This window comes from Sarcophilus harrisii, chromosome 1, assembly GCF_902635505.1.
Source record: "Sarcophilus harrisii chromosome 1, mSarHar1.11, whole genome shotgun sequence".
NCBI lineage: Eukaryota > Metazoa > Chordata > Mammalia > Dasyuromorphia > Dasyuridae > Sarcophilus > Sarcophilus harrisii.
This window is the reverse complement of record NC_045426.1, coordinates 102,337,190-102,358,495: the sequence shown is the minus strand read 5'-3', so window position 1 is coordinate 102,358,495 and position 21,306 is coordinate 102,337,190. Positions and strand designations below refer to the sequence as shown.

The 21,306-nt window shown below is 33.3% G+C and overlaps 1 protein-coding gene and 1 long non-coding RNA gene across 3 annotated transcripts in view; one reads left to right on the top strand and one right to left on the bottom strand.

Annotated features, from left to right (window-relative positions):
* The window catches only part of LOC116422608, a 100,601-nt gene extending 87,486 nt beyond the window's left edge, over positions 1 to 13,115 (bottom strand). Inside the window, exon 1 of the long non-coding RNA XR_004233251.1 lies at positions 12,777 to 13,115. This is a non-coding gene — a long non-coding RNA (uncharacterized LOC116422608). The remainder of the gene's footprint in view (positions 1 to 12,776) is intronic.
* ADAMTSL1 (ADAMTS like 1) overlaps positions 1 to 21,306 on the top strand; it is a 1,023,200-nt gene that overhangs the window by 660,060 nt on the left and 341,834 nt on the right. The window lies entirely within an intron of this gene.

Here is a 21,306-nt window from a genome sequence, read left to right as displayed (position 1 = left end):
ACAGACAACATGCATAAGGAAGTAGCATTTTAATCCAGAAACTTCTTCAAATAGTAAATAGGAAAGTAGAGTGAGAGCAGATAGGGAGCAGAGTGGATAGAGTATGGCCTGAAATGAGGAAAACTTCTGTTGTATGAACCTGAGCAAGTCACTTAACTCTGTCTCATTTTCTTCATCTATAAAATGAATTGGAGAGGGAAATGCAAATCATTCCAATATCTTTGCCAAAAAAACTCCAAAAGGGCTCACAAAAAGTCAGACTGGACTAATAAATGACTAAAGAAAAACCAGAAATAATGACACAGTTGATCTGATGAGAACTTGATATGGGAACAAAGGTAGGAAAGGGTACTAGAAGCAAAATAGTTTGTTGGTGATGAAAAGGAGAAAAAGAGTCAAAAAAAAGTGAAGTATGACTTAGACTTTTCCTAACATATTGTCTAAAAATATTGCTTACTGTATTCAATGTTCTCCTGCTTCTCCTCATTTCACTTTTCTTCAATTGATTTAAGTATTCCAGGTCCTGAAACTGTCCTGTTTATAATTTTTTATAGCACTGTACTATTCCTTCACTACAAGTTACCATAACTTGATCAGCAATTTCTCAATTGATGGATATCCCTTCAATTTATAATTCTTTACCCCCACAAAAAAGAGCTGCTATAAATATTTTTCATGCACACAGATCCTTTTCAGTTTTCTTTGATCTCTTTGCTGGGTCAAAAGGTATACATAGTCTTATACTCTTTTGGACATAACTCCAATTTGTTCTCAAGAATGACTAGACCAGTTCACAACTCCATCAACAATTCATTAATGTACCTATTTTCCCACATTACTACTAACATTTGTCATTTATATTTTCTGTCATGTTAGACAAGCTGATAAGTATGAAGTAATATCTCAAAGTTGTTTTAATTTTCATTTCTCTAATAAATAGTGATTTAGAACATCTGAGAATTTCCTATAATATTCTAAGAAAGACAGGGTGATTTAATGGATAGAGCACAAAACCTAGACTCAGGAAGACCTGTGTTCAATTGCAGCCTTAGACACTTATTATCTGTATGATTTTTGGCATGCCACTTAACTTCTGTTTGCTTCTATTTCCTCAACTATAAAATTAAATTATTAATATGTACCTATCTTCCAGGATTATTGTGAAGATCATATGAGATAATATTTGTAAAATGCTTAGCACATTACTTGACCTATAGTAGGTGCTTAATAAATGCTTTCTTCCAAATCAATTTATAATCCAGTCCATTAAAACTTTAGCATAATCCAAATCTCTACTTCTAATTTCAACTTAGAAATAACTGGTAACAATTAAGTCTTTTGACTTAATCCTACATATTTTTTATAAAAAAGAACTGCCTTTTTATATTGTGTAAAAGCAGAGTGGAGAGGGAAGGAGAAGGGGATTGCTTTAGCATAGGAATAGAAGGAGCCTCATATCAGAAATCTAAAGATTTGGTGTCTAGTCCTGACTATATTGATCCCCAATGAACTTCTTTCTACACATATGTAAAATAGAGGAGAGGAGTAGCCTAGATAATCTCATCTAGCTTTAACTGTAAGATTCTATGAGGAATGGTTTCCATCAATAGATAAAGAAATGGGAAAATGTTCAAAGGAACATTGAGAACATAGAAGAGGACATGGTGGGAATCCATCAAATGGTAAGAAATGTGGTAGGGAAAAATGATGCTTATTGTAGCCTACATATTAATGGAACTAAATTTGTCATTAGTGTAATGAAAGGAGAATACAAGGAAATTACCAATAACTACATTGATTTGAGAGAGAAGTAGAGAATGTAATAAATGATGGAAAGGGCAAGTTGACCCTAAAATATGCTGGAATATCCTCTTTTTTCTGTTTAATATAAAACTAACTGAAAAGTTTCCAACTAAGTATATTGCTATCATCTGTGATAAAGGACTATTTAAGTATTCTTTATAAATTAATTTTAAAATTATAAGACCCATACAATTGAAATCATTGTTAATACATCAATAAGTATATATTTCTCTTGTCCACTGTAATAAATAGTAAATACAATATGCTGCTGAAAGTAAACCAGTATATCAACTGAAAAAAAAATATAGTAGACTAAGTAAACTCAAATACTAAATGTTTATTTTTAATCAAATAAGGCCTTTTTAAAAATTTACAAAAAGTATCTGTTTTAATAAATATTATAGATGAGGTTTCTTGTATATCTTTCTACAAAATTTCACAAGTCACAAAAAAATTCTATAGGTATTTTGTTTGTTTTTAATGAAATTATCTCTAATTTATCCTGTATATGTCTTACTTGTACATAATTGTTTGTCTATTGTTTCCCTAAGCTTCCTGAGAGCAAAGACTGTCTTTCGCCTTTCTTTGTATCACCAGTAATTAATTCAGTCTCACATAGTAGTAATTACTTAATAAATTGGTTTGATTTTATAGAATGCTTTATTAAGTATCTCTTATTATTCCCTAGGAATTTGCATCAAAAATGATAGGAATGACTGTAGTGATCAGTTTTGAGATGAGTACATTTTTGGGGGGTGAGGAGGATAACAGAAATAGAGTGCAAGGTGTTCTACGTCTTTTTGCCTATGTCTTAAACTAGATGCAAATTTTTCTTAGTGGCCAAAAGAATAAAAAAAAGATTGTTTATCTCTGAGGATTTTGGGTGAAGGCAGTGGAAGGAGGCCCATTTTTATTATGTTACTCTTATTACCAGCAAACAGGAAGCTATTTATCTGCATGGGTGTCTTTAAGACTTTAGGATATGGTACTTAGATTTAAAGTTGAGGACTGTATAATACCTTCAACACCTATATTCACTGCTTACTTAATACTCATAGATTCTACTTTCTTTTCCAAAGCTCATGATTTAAGAAATTCACCTGACCACTAAAATTCCTGGGCTTGAGACACAATATACATGTGGAACAATGGAGATTAATTGAATTCAGCTTTGTATCATCAAGTAGCTTAGACTTTTCAGAGAGTTAAAGGAATTTTATAAAAAATACCTCAAGTGGGTGTTGGAGTTTTTCTGGTTTTTTTCCTCCCTGCTTTTTTCTTTGTATATAGAAAATGTGTTCCAAAAGTTTTTCCTCATAATATTAGTATTACATATAAGTTTAATGACTTTTACCTGTTGACAGTGAGTGAAATATTTTCCACATTAACCTAAGAGTTTATTTTAGCCATATCTTGATATCCAGGTAGGGTAACGAAATTGAAGAGTGAAAGATTTACAGATCACTAGAAGGTAATAAAAGGAACTGCCCTGCAACATTCTAATGGAAATTAGAGCAGGAAGTTTCTTAAGTTACTGGATAGTAGCAACTTGAGTATTTCCGTAGCCTTCAAGCTTTTTTTTTTCTTTCTGTCATTACTTTTTGAAGGAATGGTATAACTAAAGTAATTGAAAGTTCATTCATTCAGGTATAAATGACTTGGGTTTGGTTAGCCTGGAAAAAAAAGAAAGCCTCAGGATGACAATTATAACAGTTTCAAAGTATATAAAGAGAGGAAGTAAATTATAGTGGTTGTGAGGACTGGCCTTAGAGTTAAGAAGTTCTGGATTCAAGTTCTGACTAATATAATTGTGTGATCATGGGCACTTTTCTAAAATTACAAATTACAAATAGAGTTGCAATAAATTTCCATATTTCTTTTCTAAAGCACTTTTCTAAAATTACAAATAGAATTGCAAGAAATTTCCATAATTCCTTCTACTGATGAAATCACAATTCTGGATTGCTCCCCTTCCAAAAAAATACATAAAATTTTATTACAAATGCCAACTAATTGGTTTTAATCACCATAGATAACAGAATGAGTCTTTGTTGTTAATCATTTCAGTTCTGTGTGACTTTCCATGACCCCATTTGGAGTTTTCTTAGCAAAGATACAAGAGTGGATTACCATTTCCTCCTTCAGTTCACTTTCCAGATGAGGAACTAAGGCAGACAGAATTAAGTGGCTTGTCCATGGTCACATAGCTAGTAAGTGTTTGAGGCTGGATTTGTACTCAAATCCTCCTGACTACAAGTCAGGATGCATGTAAATGATTCTTGAATCATCAAAATAACAATAAGTTAGATTAAATATACAGGAAAAAGACTTAACTGATAGATTTATTATGAATTGAATATCATCTGCATATCTAAGATTGTTGTTATTTCTCCCAACAACCTTGATTCCAACTTTTGATTCATCCAGCCTGGCATTTCCCATAATGTAGTCTGTATATAAGTTAAATTAGGTGACAATATATACCCTTGTCCTACTTCTTTTGCAATCTTAAACCAATTAGTTGTTCCATGTTCAGTTCTAACTGTTGCTTCTTAGCCCACATACAGGTTCCTCAGGAAAGAAGTAAGATGTCATCTGGTACTACTATCTCTTTAAGGACTTGCCACATTTTGTTGTTATCACACAAAGGTTTTAGTGTAGTCAATGAAGCAAATGTATATGGGGTTTTTTTGGAAGTTACTTTTCTCCTTAATCTAATGAATGTTGAAAATTTCTGTTCTGCTGGTAATTCTTTTTTCACATATTGCTGAAGATTAATTTGGAAAATCTTAAATATAAACTCACCAGAGTGTGAAATGATGGCAATTGTTCGGTAATTTGAACAATTTTTGGCATCGCTCTTCTGTAGGACTGGGACATACATTGATTTTTCCAATCCAGTGGCCACTGCTGTGTTTTCCAAATTTGCTGGCATGTTGAATGCAGCACTTTAACAACCTCACCTTTTGGGGTTTTAAATAACTCAACTGAAATTCCATCACCTCCACTAGGCTTCTTATTTGTAATGTTTCCTAAGGCCCAGTAACCATGCCATCCTGTTACTGGTAGTAGTAAGATCTTTCTTGTATTGGATTTTTTTTTTTTTTTGTATATTCTTGCCACTTTTTCTGACTTTCTTCTGCTTCTGTTAAATCCCTCCCATTTTTTCTTTTATTTGACTTTCCCTTGATATCTCAAATTTTCTTGAAGAGGTCTCTTGTCTTTTGCATTCTGTTTCTTTCTTCTATTTCTTAACATTGTTCATTTAAGAAAGCCTTTTTCTCTCTCCCTACTGTTCTCTGGAATTCTACATTCCCTTAAGCTTAATGGAAAGCTTTTCCTTTCTCCTTTACTTTTCACTTTTCTTCTTTCCTCAGCTATTTGAAAAGTCTCATTAGATGGCATTTTGGTTTTTTGCTCTTCTTTTTCTTTGGAATTTTTTGTTATTGTTGTTGTTGCTGCTTCCTGTACATTATTATAAACTTCTACCCACAGATATTCACTCTAGTTACCAAATCTAATCCCTTAAATCTACTCACTGTTTTTTTTCATTTTCATAAGGGATATTATTTAGATCAAGCCTATATGATCTGATGGTTTTGCTTACTTTCTTCAACTTTAAGTCTGAATTTTGCAATAAGAAGCTCATCATTAATTTAAGTCCAGTTATTGCAATAAAAAGCTCATGATCTGAGCTGTTTTAATTTACTACATAGAGATTTTCAACCTTTGGCAAATCATATAATCAGTCTGATTTCTACAATGACCATTTCATGATGCCCATGTGTATAATCAATCACCTTTTGGGTTGTTGAAAAAAGTTTGTTTTGACCACCAAAGTTATCGTGAAAAAACTATTTGTCTCTGCCTTGCTTTATTTTGTGCTCCAAGGCCAAATTTGCCTATTGTTCCAATTATCATTTGATTTTCTACTTAACATACCAATCCCCTATGATATATGTGACATCTTTTTTTATGTTATTTCAAGATGTCTTAGATTTTCATAGAACTAATCAATTAACTTCTGCCTCTTTGGTATCAGTAATTTCAGCATAGATTTGTATTGGGTTTGATTTTGCCTTGGATTCAAACATATCCTTCAGTCACTTTTGAAGTTATACCTCATAACTATTTTCCTTAGTCTTTTATTGACTATGAGGACTACTCTATTTTTTCTAAGGGCTTAATGCACACAGTGATATAAGTGAATTAAATTTTTGAATTAAAGTTACCCAATCCCATCCATTTAAAATCACTGACACCCAGAATGGTGATGTCTAATCTTTCCATCTCTTGTTTTATCATATCCAGCTTATCTTGGTTCATAGGCTTTACATTCCAGATTTCTATGCGATACTGATCTTTGCAACTGGATTTCCTTCTGTCACCAGATACATTCACACCTAAATTTCCTTTCTGCTTTAGCCCAGCTGTTTAATTAAACTAGAGAAAAATGTACAGTTATCTTCTGCTTTTCTCCAGTAGCATATTTTCCAATCAATGGGGCTCATCTTCCAGTGTCATCTCTTTTATCATTTTAATACTTCTCATAAAGTTTTCCTGGCAGAAACTGAAGTGGTTGCCCATTTCCTTCCCCAGTGGATTACCTTTTGTCAGAGCTCTCCATTATGAACTGTATGTTTTAGGTAACTATGATAGGGTGGAAAACACTCGGCCTATGGGTTGTAAAAGGGCTGTGAAATTATTAGGTCTGACCCTGCCACGGCAACCACAGGCAATGATAAGCTGAAAGTTAGGTACAACAACCTCTCATCCTTGAGTTTTTAAATTGATAATATTGTATGGCTCACAAATGTTATAAATATTCAAATGGTACTTGGCAGAAAGAAAAAAAAAGATTTACTACCCTGCTTTATGAGTTATCTCATAGTTTTATTGAGCTAATTGAGCATCTCTATCACAAGTAGGTCTCCTCTTATTGGAGATTTTTAAGCAGAAATTGTCATAGAAGAAATTCTCAGATGGATTTGGCTTGAACTAAAGATCTTCAAAGTTTCATTCCAAGTGTACTGTGATTTTGTAAAAACCTAATTCTGAGTGGAACTAAAGAATATAACTAGAGAGAAGATATGACTATGGAAAAGATATGGATTTTTATTATAGGACAGAATAAATGTCTTCTAAAGCAGTATATTAAAAGCTACAGGACAGGAATTTTAGGGAAACCCAATTATTTTCTGGATAAAGGGTATAGTCATTGAGCTAGAACTATCCCAAAATTTTAGGAGAAAAATTAACCACAATAAATTCCAGATTATATTAGATTTAAGCAACCTGCAAGATTCAAATCATCAAATTTTTTCTTTGTACATTTTGTGATACTTTTGTAATAGAGACTATTAGCAAATAACCTTTTTTCTTTTGTAAAAAATGTTTCAATTTATTTTTAACATTCTTTTCTTTTTAAATTTTAAGTTCCAAATTCTCTCCCTATCTTCTCTCCTCTTCCCCACCCTCTGAGAAGGCAAGCAATATGATACCCATTATATATGTCAAATCATAGAAAACCTATTTCCATATTACTCATTTTTCCAAAAAAAGCAAAAAAGAAAGTGGGAAAATTGTACTTTAGTTTTCATTCAGAGTTCATTAGTTTTCTCTTTGAAGGTAGATAGCATTTTTTTTCATTTTTGAATTGTTTGGAATCATTGTATTTTAATCATAAAATAGCCAAGTCTTTCATAATTGGATATCATTACAATACTGCTGTTACTGTGCACAATGATCTTCCTCTACTCACCTCATATTGCCTTGGTTCATATTTTTATGAAACCAGCACCTTATCATTTGCCAGAAGCACAGTAATACTCCATGACAATCATATACCACAATTTGCTTAGCCATTCCCCAACTTATGAGCATCCCCTCATTTTTCAATTCTTTGCCACCACAAAAACAACAGCTAAATTTATTTCTGTATGTATAGTTCTTTTCCTTTTTCTTTTCTCTTTAGTAGTGGTATTGCTGGCAACTTGGTAGTGCAATGAATAGATTACCAGTCCTGGCGTCAGGAAGTTATGTCCCTAAGTTCAGATTTGCCCTCAGATACCATGTGATTCTAGACAAGACACTTGAATGATTTCTTTCTAGTTGTTTCAAGTATTTTCTCTTTGACCTGGGAGCTATGGAATTAGGCTATAATTTTTCTTTAGTGAAGTTTTTTTTTAATTTGGCTTATTTTGCCTTTTTAAATTAATTCATTTATTTTTAATACACATTGCTTTATGAATCATGTTGGGAGAGGGGAAAAAAAACCAGAACAAAAGGGAAAAACCATGGGAAAGGGAACAAACAGAAAAAAGAAGTAAACATAGCATGTGTTGATTTATATTCAATCTTCATAGTGTTTTTTCTGGAGGAAGATGGCATTTTCTATCCAAAGTCTATTGGGATTGCTTTGAATCACTGAACCACTGAAAAGAAGCAAGTTTTTCATAATTGAACATCACACATGATTGCTGTTATTATGTCAATGTTTCCCTGGTTCTGTTTCTTTTTGCTCAATATCAATTCATGTAAATCTTTCCCAGACTTTCTAAAATCAGCTTGTTCATCATTTTTATAGAATAATAATATTATATTTCCTTCATATATTACAGTTTATTCAGTTACTCCCTAATTGATGGACATCTACTCATTTTTCAATTCTTTGTTTCCACAAAAAGAGCTCCTACAAACATGTTTGCACATGTGGGTCCTTTTCCCTCCTTTATGATTCTCTTGGGATATGGACCCAGGAGTGGCCCTGCTGGGTCAAAGGGAATGAACAGATTGATAGCCCTTTGGCATAGTTCCAGATCACTCTCCAGAATGGTTGGATCATTTCAACCAATAATGCATCAATGTCCCAGTTTTCCCACATCCCCTCCAACATTTATCATTATCTTTTCCTCTCACCTTAGCCAATCTGAAATTTGTGAGGTGGTACCACAGAGTTGTTTCAATTTGCATTTCTCTAATCAAGAGTGATTTAGAGCATTTTTTTCATATTACTAGAGTTGGCTTTAATTTTGTCATCTGAAAATTGTCTGTTCATATTCTTTGACCATTTATCAACTGGGTAATGACTTATATATATTCTTATAAATTTGAGTCAATTTTGTATATATTTTAGAAATGAGACCTTTATCAGAAACACTGGCTATAAAGATTTTTTCTCAGCTTTGTACTGCTCTTTTAATCTTGCGTCTGTTGGTTTTGTATGTGCAAAACAATTTTTTTAATTTAATGTAATAAAATTTGTCTATTTTGCCTTTCATAATGTTCTCTAGTTCTTCTTTGATCATAAATTCCTTCAAATATTTGATAGGGAAATTATCTCTTGTTCTCCTAATTTGTTTATGGTATCATCCTTTATGCCCAAATTATGTATCCATTTTGACCTTATTTTGGTATGGAGTGTGAGATATGTAGGTCTATACCAAATTTCTGACATATTGTTTTCCAGCTTTTCCAAGAAATTTTTGTCAAATAGTGAGTTCTTATTCCAAAAGCTGGAATTTGGGGATTTATCAAATACTAAATTACTATAGCTCTTGATTATTGTGTCATGTGTATCTAATCTATTCCACAAATCTACCACTTTATTTCTTAGCCAGTACCAAATGGTTTTGATGACTGCTGTTTTATAATATTCTAAGTTTTGCTTTTTAAGTAGTTTTTTTTGTTCCATAAACTTTTGGGTTTTTGCCATTAGGCTAATTCTATTTTTAAAATGTCATTTTCTTCAGTATTTTTGGTGTTTCTTTTACCAAGCTGTTAATTCTCTTTTTTATAGTTTTCTTGCATCACCATCATTTCTTTTCCCAATTTTACCTCTACCACTCATCACTTTCTTTAACTTTTCCAGTAATGCTTTTGGGGCTTGGGTTCAATCAGCATTTTTCTCTGAGGCTTTGTTTGTAGCTGTTTGCACTTTATTGTTTCTTGTAAGATATGTAGTCACTATTCTTCTGGTATGCTCTCTAGATTTTACCCAGGAAGGGCCCCTGGATGCCTGCATGAATAAGCCCTAATGTTCCTCTTTGATTTGGAATGGTTCCCTTGCTCTTTTGTCGCCAATTCTAAGCACTTCTTCTATGTGACTCATAGAGTTGCCAGTTAGTGTCAGTTGTACCACATGCCAGCAAAGTTTCCCCTGTAATCCTTTCCTAACAGTTGTTCTACCTCTTTAATGTCTTTTGGCTAAGAGCTGCTGTTATTGTGGCCACTCTGTAAGCTTCAGACAACTTTCTCCTATGGTGTAACAGCTTTCTTGTCAACTTCCTAAATTTTCTTAGTTCCCTAAAACCTCTCATTTTGACCCTTTGTACATTCTGTCAATCCAAAATTTGATGTGAAGTGTTATTTTAAATTTTTTTTGGAGAGTTTGTTTAGAGGAGAATGTTGACAGAATCCAGTTGAGTTGCCTCTATACCTGTATGACCCTGGGCAAGTCACTTAACTGCAATTGTTTCAACAAAAAATAAAAAAATTTTAAAAATTAAAAAGACATGCCCCATTTCTTATATGTATACCTCTTTTACCTGTTATACCAACTAGATAGCACTACATCAAGACTAAATACTCATAGATGATAGTTATAATAATTATTTCAAGATAAGATAAAATCAGTCAATCATGCAGAAAAAATAATAAAATATCTATACCTATACTAGGCACTATGTTATATAATAAATATGAGGCATTGTTCCTACATTTTAAGGAGGGTCATTGGCCAGCTATGTTTCACTCTCTGAATTTTGCTGCCATGCTTCAATTGCTTTTTCCCTTCTCCCCTGTGGCTCCCTTCTCCCACTGATGAATTGCTCCTGAAACCCCCATTTTAAGAATGGGTCCAAATCATCCATTCTTCATTCTTCCCATATCACTGCCATATCCCCATGTTTGTATCTCTCTCCTCCACAATTTTGAGGTCCCTTTTATGTGCTGTCCTCCTCCATTAAAATGTAAGCTCTCTGAATGCACAGACTATTTTCCCCTTATATTTGTGTCCCTAGTAATTTGCAAAGTTATTGACTCATAGCAAGATCTTAATAAATGTTTGTTTAAATGACTTCCATTCTCAGAGAGTTTACGATCCAATATTGAGGGCAATTTATAGTTATAATAATCACCTTAAAGCACTGAAAATTTAAATGTTTTTATTGAATTCATAATTTGAAGATTTGTAATCCACATAAGAAATCTATCCAATTCGATTCAACGGGCACCAGTTGTGCATCAGTGCTAAGGTATGCAACAGTGAAAAACCACCTAATTCCTGCCTTCAGGAATTTACTACTTAATGGAGGATATGAAAAACATAAAGAGATATGATAGAATGTAAAAAGGACAAAAGAAAGTTCTTTGTGTTATGCTATAAAAATTTGAGAAGAGAGAACTTATGTTTAAATTGTGGAAGAGGTCAAAGATTCAATAAAGTTCATTCAAAAGATGTTACCTCCATAGAAACTTGAAGGAAGTATTCAATCAAGTGGTCATGTGAAGAGGATAATTTAGGGCATAAAGACTAATCTGGGAATAATGCATAAAATAATAGCAGGCAAGATGAGATCAAGTTATAACCAGTCTGGTAAGAATATAGGAAGCAGAAGAAAATAAGACTAGACAAGAAAGCTATGACCAGAATGTGGAAGGTCTTAAATGTCAACTAAGGTGTATGTTTTATCTTCTACCTTAAGAAAAGTTACTAAAGTTTCTGAGAACAGATGTGATCAGACTTATACATTTGAACACTATTTGACAGTTTCATAAAGAATGAATTGAAAGAGAGAATAGAAGCAGGGTAACCAGTTAAAAGTCTATTGCAATAGTCCAAGTGAATATTGATGTGGTCTTCACATAGGATGACAATAGTGTAAACAGAAAGGGGAAAGGGAAGGGAAGGAAAATGAGACATATTTTGAGGTAAAAATGAACAGGACTTAACAGTTCATTGAAAGGGTGATAAGCAGGAAAGGTGAGAGGGAAATCTCAAAGATGTCTACCAAGTTTAACCAGACTGACTGTTCAACAAATGAAAATTTATTACCTAAACATCAAAGGGATCAACAAGAACATACTTACATAAGAAAGTAGAATCCTCAGGAAAGGGATTATAATTCAAAGATCATTGGGATCGTTTGGAGTTTAGATCAAAAACTTCTATAAAGGCATATTTAACTCCTTTTTCTGGAAAAAATGTCTATCAAGAACAAGAAAATTAAGCTTATTTTTCTACAAAGTGATCAGGAGACCCCTGCAAGTTTAATTCAGTGATATTTATTTCATTGAATCAAAAGGTACCAAACAACTATTTATAGAATAGTAGATGTATTTATAGAAGAATGTCATCTAATACAAATGATCAACTTTTCAGATGAGGAGACTGAGGTTGAATGAGGTTGGTGGCCAAAGTCATCAAGCTAATAAATGTCAAAACTAGAAATCTAACTCATATCTTGTGATTCCATATTCAATGTTCTTTCCATTGTATCCAAGAGCAATTCAACGCAATTAAACAAAATTTATTTGACATCTATGTGGAAATCACTATGTTAATTTAGTTAGATATCTTATTTTTAGAAGGTGAAGAAGTTTTCATTCCTCCTTCACCCCAGTTCCCATGAAAATGCTAGGTTGTGGAGCATGGGTTTCATTTTATGAGCAAAGGCAAGCTACTCAAGCTTTTTTCTAGATGTGTGTACTCCTTTAAAATTTACAACCATTCTCTATACAATATTTGAGTTGGTATTTACAATAACCCTAGGGAATACAAAAACTGATATCCCCATTTTTCAGATGTGAAAACAGCGAATGAGTAGAAGTGATTATCCTCAAGTCACATAGCTAGTAAATATCATATAAGAAATTTGAATCCAACTCTTTCAGCTATAATTACAAAGACTACTTCATTTAGTGAATAGGAGACATAATTATATCTTCCAGATTTTGAATGTTCTTTTTATTACCTTGAAAGGTAGAGTATTCTTGATGTCCATGTCTGTCAACCAAGTTGAGTAATGAAGCTAATTATTAACCTTGCAGTTATCACAGTTAATTCCAGTAGGAGTGTTTGCTCTTCCAGGAGGTGGTTTTCCCAAGATTCCAAGCAGTTCCAGCTGCTTTCTATAGCTTCTTCCCATATGCAGTCATTTTTGCAGATGTTTTGCAAATCCATTTAAACAAACTTTGTGGATGCTCCAGAAAATGCCTGTGGTTGACTGGAGTTGTAGTTTGACCAGTTCATTGAAAAGGTGGGGGGTATCTGGAAGAAGGGAGAGGCCTGAAACAGCCAGCTCAACAGGAAGGCCAGAATTCACAAAAAAAAAAAAAAAACAGAGGAGGAATTTTTATTTGAGGGGGTGTCTCAACATGCTTATCTTGGGGAGCGGTGGGGTGTGAAAGTCCCTGGAGGTGGCTCTTCATTATTTTCCTTAATGCTTGGCCTGCTGAATTTTTTCCAGTGGAGGGATATTTTTATGTAGGGAAAGAAACAATAATCAGTCATAGCAATTTCTTTTGACTCCCACATAAACCTTAGGTGAAATTCTTCATTCACTCCTACACCCTCTCTTCCCCCCACACAAAGACACAATTTTGCACCGAAGGTGGAAATAGCATAAAAATCTCAAAAACATTCCCACAGCTTGAAGAACACGAAGGTGATGACTGCTTTTGAAACCATAATATTAAGCCATTACATCTGTCAAATGGAAGCAAAAAGATTTTGAGAATCCATGTGATTTCTACCTCTCATGTTTCTTGGAGAATTCTGTAGCTTGCCTTTGTGAAAGAAATGAAATTATCCAGTTGGAGAAGCCTGCCTTGAGCCCTTAATTGAGCAGTACTTCATTCAACAGCTCTGCTGTTACAATTATATCACCAAGTCAGTGATTATAGTGGAAAGAGAAAACCAGACTGATGGACTGTTCCTAGCAGAAAATGTCTTTAAATCTTTCAGACTATAACTTTTTTCTTTTTGGTTTGTATCCAAATCCTTGACTGGTATTTGAAGTCTCTATCAGAGTAAATACAAAATAATATTTAGGTGGCTTGTTTTATCAGGATTATGACCAAGTAATCATAGTGCCTCTTTGCTCAGTGTATGTTTTTTGTTAATGGACATTGACATGGTTAGACTAGTTATCTATGAAGTTGTGAGAGATTATATACTCCAAAATGCCTCATAGGCAGCCAGAAATTTCCTGAATAATAACCTTTTATATCAGCCATTATTACTATTATTTTGACTGACTGTGAAGTTTGTTTGAGTAGAGTTTTTCAGAATACCCAGAGGTCTCCCAGCATTTTCTAAAAAGGAATTTTAATCCATTCTTAGTCCTTGCATGCATTGTAGCAACAATCAAATTATCCTGGTTCTAAAATAAAAATACTGCTAAAGCATCTAACACTGAGCAGGGTCTTAATTTCGTTGCCTAGAAAGTAGCAGAACTACTTTAATTCTATCTCTTAGGCTTTTTTTCCAGGTTGCAAATAATATCATGATCAAGATAATAATAACAATAATAAACAGCTTTTAGACCTAGCATTACTCTATAAAAATTTAAGAACAGTATTTTAATAAATGCTGCTATACTATATGCCCAGTCTCCAAGTTACATAGAATGAAAAGCTTTCAAAATATAGACAGCAATAAAAATCAAATCAATATGGGAACACCACAAAGTATATATCTTCCCCATCATCCTGTCTCCTACCAGAGTTATTCCCAAAAAGCTTTAATGAGTTTACAGACAAAATGCTTACATATTTTGTATAGTAACATAACTCCCTTGCGCAATAGCCTCTAGAATATTGAACATCAAAGACTTGTAACAGAAATTATGGTCCCAGAACAATTTCTATATGAACTCCAACAAACTTAGACTGGAAAATTATGATAACAATAATCAGGATAACTTATATTTAAGTAGTGCTTCTAAGTTTGCAAAGCACAATCCCATTATATGGATTCTGTTATTATTCTCTCTATTATGACCTGAGAGAGATCAAATGACTTGCCTGGGGGGGGAAGAAGGGAAAGAGGATTCACATATCCTGGAAACCAAGTTTAGTATTCCATCTCTATTATACTACACTGAAAAATTCAGAACTTTTATTTTTGGCTTGCAAACTTCATCTACTCTCAAAATTTTCATTTCTGCCTCTATGAACATGATTCTTAAGCTCATATCTCCAGATCTCTCTTTTCATGTGTTTTTTAGTCTTGTATTTTATCCTTTAGGGGCTTCATATTTCTCACCAATAAAATTAAGAGACTAGATTAAATTATTTCTAAAGTCTTTTCCAGTTCTATATACTTTGAACTTATGATCTTCCACTGCAAGCTGAACGTGTCCACTGAATGTCCCCTGTGGCACTTTAAACTTGACAGGTCCAAATTTAATTCTGTTCCCAACTATTCCAACTCCCAACTTCCCTATTTCTTATAATCATGGAATCTCAGATTGGAGAGCCCTTGAGGCCCATTAGTTCAACCTGAACTAGAATTCCTTTTAATGAAATTGCCAGCCAGTTGAGAATCCAACATTCACTTGAAGACCTCTAGTGAGTGGTAAGCTACCTCCTCCCAAGGTTCTGCTTTGAATACTTTTTACTGTTGGAAAGTACATCTTTACAATGAGACAAAATCTCTCTCTTCATAATTTCCACCATCTCCTTCTACTAGTTCTATCCTCTGGAGCCAAGTAGAACAAGTAGTATCCCTCCTCCATGTAATAATTGAAAAAAGTACAGAAGAGTTGCAGTATATTATGTCTCCTAAGTTTTCTCCAGGTTAAATAAATCCAGTTCCTTCATCTAATGGTGATATAGTGTGAAATAGAGAACCTTAGAGCACGTAGGTGGTGCAGTGGATATAGTGCCAGACCTGAAAGCCAGGGAGATTCATTTTTAAGTTAAAGAAACCATCTTCAAATCTGGTCTCAGACACTTGATAGCTCTGTGACCCAGGGCAAGTCATTCAACTCTGCCTCAGTTTCCTTATGAGTAAAATCAGCTGAAAAAAGAAATGGCAAACCACCCAAGTATCTCTGCCAAGAAAAGCCCAAATGGGTTCTTGAAAAGTTGAACACAACTAAAAAATTAAGTAAACAACAGCAAAGACCTTTAAACATATTGCTCACCTTTTCCTAGACACTCTATAAGCTTTTGAATGTTTCCTAAAATATGTTAACAATTAAGCACAGTACGCTAGATGTAGTCTGTAACAAGGGAAGAATAGAATGAGGTTATCACTTCCTTTGGTCTAGATTCTATGCCTCTTTTAATGCAGCCTAAGAATATATTAAGATTTTTTGCCTGCCGTATTAAATTTTTCACTCATATTGAATGTGCATTCAATTAAAACTTCTAGGTCTTTTTCAAATATCCTGTTAGCTACTCATGCATCTCCCATTAGCAAAATCTATTTTTAGCACAAATATAATGTTTATATTCATCCCTGTTAAACCTTATCTTTTTTTTTTCCTAAATGTTCTAGCTTGTCTCATTTTTCAAATTTTAGTGCTATGCAAACTATTCATTCATTCTAAGGTAAAAATTTTAAGTGCCTTCCAAGGTACTTTGGTTTTGTGTTATGTTGTTTTTATATGAATTTTATTATTATTTTTATTGCATGCCCAATTTGTTGATCTGTTCTTTCTCTTTTTTGTTCATGAAAGTGTGTAAATGTAAAAGATAGAAATTTTCCCTAAGTATTATGCTAGACACATTACAAAAATTTTGGTTTTTTGGTATTTGGACATTGTTACCATTATCTTTAATGATATTATCTATTTTTGATTTGTTCTTTGATTCATCAATTCTTTAGATTGTTATTTAGTCTCTAATTAATATTTGCTTCTTTAAAGTCCTTTATTGAATTGTTAAGTCTGTAAAAGAAATACTTAATATTTCTGCTTTACTGAATTTGTGAGATTTTTATGACCTAATATATGATCAATTTTTGTAAAAGGTGCCATATATAGATGAGATATATTCTGTTCTATGCCCATTCAATAATTATGTATCATATATGTATATCATAGCTAACTTTTTAAATATTTATTCAGATAATTAACATTCTTACTTTTTTCTTAGATTTATCTATCTCTGAAAATACATAGAACTTCACTAATATAGTTTTATTATCTATTTCTCCACTTAATTCATTTAACATTCTTTAAAAGTATACAAATGCTATTCCACTTGGAACATATATTTTAAGTACTGATATCAACTCATCATCTACAACACCTTTCAGCACAATGTAGTTTTCTTTTTTATCTCTTTTACTTAAGTCTATTGTTTTTTTAATAAATCTCTACATATTCAAGTTTTTTTAGGAACCTATGAATAATAAAGACAAAAATAAAATAGTTCTTGCTGTCTAGGAATTTACATTCTACTGTGAATAATAATTCTTGTAGGCAAGTAAATGCAAAATAATATCAAGAGGCAGAGAACAATGAAAATAGGAGCTTTGTCAGGAGTTCCTGACAAAGGAGGAGGAAAAATATTTATAACATATGTGACACCTATACATATTCTGAAGGGCAGGAGTGGAGCATTTGTGTATTAATAGTATGTGACAAGATAATTTGGCTGGAAAGGAATAAGCATAAAAGGGTGTTAAGGGACAAATCAATTCTCTGAGAACCTTCACAGCTGTGGATCATAACATCTGAAGGAGTTGCAAGGCAGCCTTTGCAGACACAAGTATTGTGGACTGGGAATGAGATAAATTGGAGGCAGAGGGAAGAGGAGAGAGGTCAGACAACTCAATGGCCTCTCAGTCAAAGAAGTCAGAGAACAACAACTGCCTCTCAGTCTCCTTGTATCATCATCTCGCAAGAGGAGGTCCATTCTGGGTTGGATCCCCAGCAGCCAGAGTCAGGTGCCTCCCGTGTATTACAACAGCTCTCCCGTGTATCCCAACAAAAGGGATTAATATGAAATAACATTGTAAAACTGATAATATCCAGATTGTGTAGCCACACCGAGGATTTTGTATTTTATCTCCTATGCAATCTGGAGCCCCTAAAGATTTCTGAATGATATTTTTGCATGATCTTATTTACAATTTTAGGGCTATAATTATGACTGCTTGGTGAAATATAATTTGGATATTTTAGCACCAATAAGACTTGACATCTGGATGGAGTAAGGAAGAAGAAAAAATCAAGGATAATTCCAAGATTAGGAACCTAGGTGACTGGTGGTACCTTCAATAGAAAGAGGCCACTTGGAAGAAAGGATACATTTTGGGAGAATATGAATTTCATTTTCAACATGCTGAGTTTGAAATCTCTAAAAGATATCTCATCTGAGAAATCCACTAAAAAAATTGATAGTGTATAACTGGAGTTACAAAGTACTTTTAGATATCTATATTTATAGATAGATATCTATATATCATAAGTGAACAAATTTTAATGAGGAAGCATGTGTGTAGGCCACAGAGAAAAAATATGAAATAAAGAAAGTGACCTGGTCAAAGGGAAAGGATTGCAGAGGATACAAGAATAGTTGGTAATGTGGAAAAGGACCACCTCTTCACCAAAGAATCTAATAGTCACAAAGACTGGAAAAAATTTTTTAGAGTAGGAGAGAAAGAGAAATGAATTTGAAATACTCGGATGAAAATAGAGGAAGAAAGCTATATCAGATATTTGAGGATTAAAAACAAATTTGGACCAGTCACTGTGGAAAGTGTGATATAAAATCACATAGGGAGTCTATATTTATGAATTTGTATTTAGCACTATGTTTCTAGGAATGGAGAAAGTAAATGATGGCTCCAACCAATCTTAGTGTTTGGCAAGACATGACTAAAGACAATACAACTAGTCAAGTAATTTAAGCAAAATGAGAGGATATAGTTAAACCATTCAACTTTATAAGATAAACACTGAAAAAAATGGAAAGTAGACCAAACTAGGAGTCCTTCTTGGAAGAAGAAAAAGAAGTGAAAGAATGGAAGTGATGGTAAAGGTGAAAAATAGTTTTATTAAGAATAAGGCAAAAAGCAAGATGAAATTATAGAATGTTTTGGTTTAAGGTAGAAATATCAGAATTTAGAAAGATGATATAGTACCATTGATGGTGATGGTGAGATCAGTGTTCATGGTCATTCCTGTGTGGGATGAATTAAAAAAAAAAAACAGTTGTATAGATGTTGATTGGCATGGAGAACAGGAATTAAAGTAGACGTTATGTATATTGAAGTCCCCTAGTGTTATAATAAAGGTGGGTTAGAAAGGAAGACTGAGGAGGTACTGAACTTATCAATGTTTAAGAGAGAGAGAGAATGATATAGAAGGTAGTAGATAATTTCTCAACTTTAAATCATATACAAATTTGACAAATATCTTCTCTGTGTCTGAAGGGCCATTAAATCCAACCTATATTTCAATAAAAATCCCTTCTGCAAAATTCCCTAGATTTCTAAAAAGAAGATCATAGTATCATAGATTCAGAGAAGAAAAGGACCTTAAAAATAATCTCATCCAAATACTTGGTTTTATAGATGAAACAACTAGGACTTAGAAAGTAGACCAAAGAGTCCTCCTTGGAAGAAGAGCAAGGAGTGGAAACAATGATGAAGGTAAAGAATAGATAGAAAAGATAGGTGGAATTATAAAAGGTTGGGATTGGAGGTAGAAATATCATAATTCAGAAACATGGAGATAGGACAGTTGATACTACTTTTTGTACAACAACCATGCTAGTTGTCTGGAAATTTATTTAACACTGCCCTGCTAATAGCATCATCACTGCACTTGATAATTAGGCTCAAAATTCAATCTTTTTTTTTAAATTGTTCTTTACCCCCATTCTCCACATTCATTTATTGTACAAGGCCTCTTATTTGTTCCTTAATAATATCTATCCCTGATGTCCTCTCCTTTTCATTTATACTTTTGTATCCTCAGATACTAGCTCAATATTTTACACATAGTAGGTATTTAATAGTTGTTTGTTTAATTGAAAAACAATAAGTGGTTCTTAAAATAATGGGGCATTTGAGGCAATGTGGGTATTTACTTAAAAAATAACAAAAAGAAATAAGTCAGAAGAGCAGTCAAAAGACCACTTGCTGTTGATGAGAATATTTCTGACATCTAAACAGCACTGTTTTGTCTCATCAGAAGCAAGGGACAGGTTTGAAGCAGTATACAGAGTCTTACCTACTTGTACAAAAGTATAAATGAAAAGGAAAGGACATCAGGGATAGGAACATCACAAAGATAGTATGCTTTGTATTACAACCATGCTAGCTATATATGTCAGAAAGATGAAGATAAAGAAAAGGCCATTAGATTATACAATTAATTGATTATTAGTGACTTGAGAGAAAACAGTTACAGTTGAGTTGGATGCCAGACTACAGAATGGTTAAAAGAGAGAGAAGCAGTGGAGGCAGTGTAGACAACTTTCTCAACTTTAACCAAAGAGGAGAGGATAGAAAAATAGAATAGTAGTTAGTTGATGTGTTAAAACTATTTTTAAGGTTTGTAGATAAATTGGTAGATAGATAACAGATAGATGTTAGTAGACAGATTCAAGATTAGTAGACAATATGATGATGGGAGGGAAATCTGATGGAGCAGATGCTGTTTAACCTTTAGTCCTTCTCTCAACTTCTTTTCCTATTTTTCCAGTCTTCTAACACTTTACTACCCTACAAGCATTCTTCCAACAAGCAATGTTGTCTTCATGTTGTCTCTTTAATATTCTTTATCTACAAACTGGGTGACTTTTTGCTGGATAATCCCTCATGCCTTGTGTTCTTCTGATCTTCTGCCTCTTACCTTCCTGGCTTCCTTCAAGACTCAGCTCAAATTCCATCTTCTCCACAAAACTTTTCCCAGTATTCCCTGATACACCCCTTTACCATCCCTAAGTGCCCTCCCTCTGAAATTAGGCTATGTATGTCATCCATTCACAGTTATTTACATGTTATTTCTCTCATTACTAGGTTAAACTCCTTGAGGGCAGGGAATGTGTTTCAGCTTTCCTTTGTATTGTCACTGTTTAATGCAGTGGCTGGTAAACAATAAGTGCTTAACAAATGCTTGTTGTTGTTGTTTATGATGATGATGATGATGATTATGGTGATGGCAGTGGTGGGATCATAGGGATAAAGGAGTTTGTCTTGGCAAAAAGAAGAGCAACCTTTTGCTGTGAAATAGGGATGAAGGATGGAGGAAAAATCAATAGGTAGTTATGGACTACTTAGCCATAATCATAGTTGTTGAAAAAAACAAAATTATTTTTTCTCAATAGTATTTTATTTTTCCAAATACATGCAAAGATAATTTTCAGCACTCATTTATGTTCTAAATTTTTTTCTCCTTTCCTCCCTTTCCTATCCCCTCCTCAATATAGTAATCTGATATAGGTTATTCATGTATAATCTTTTAAAACATATTTCTATATTTTTCATGTTGTGCAAGAAAAATCAGATCAAAAGGGAAAAACTATTAGAAAGAAAAA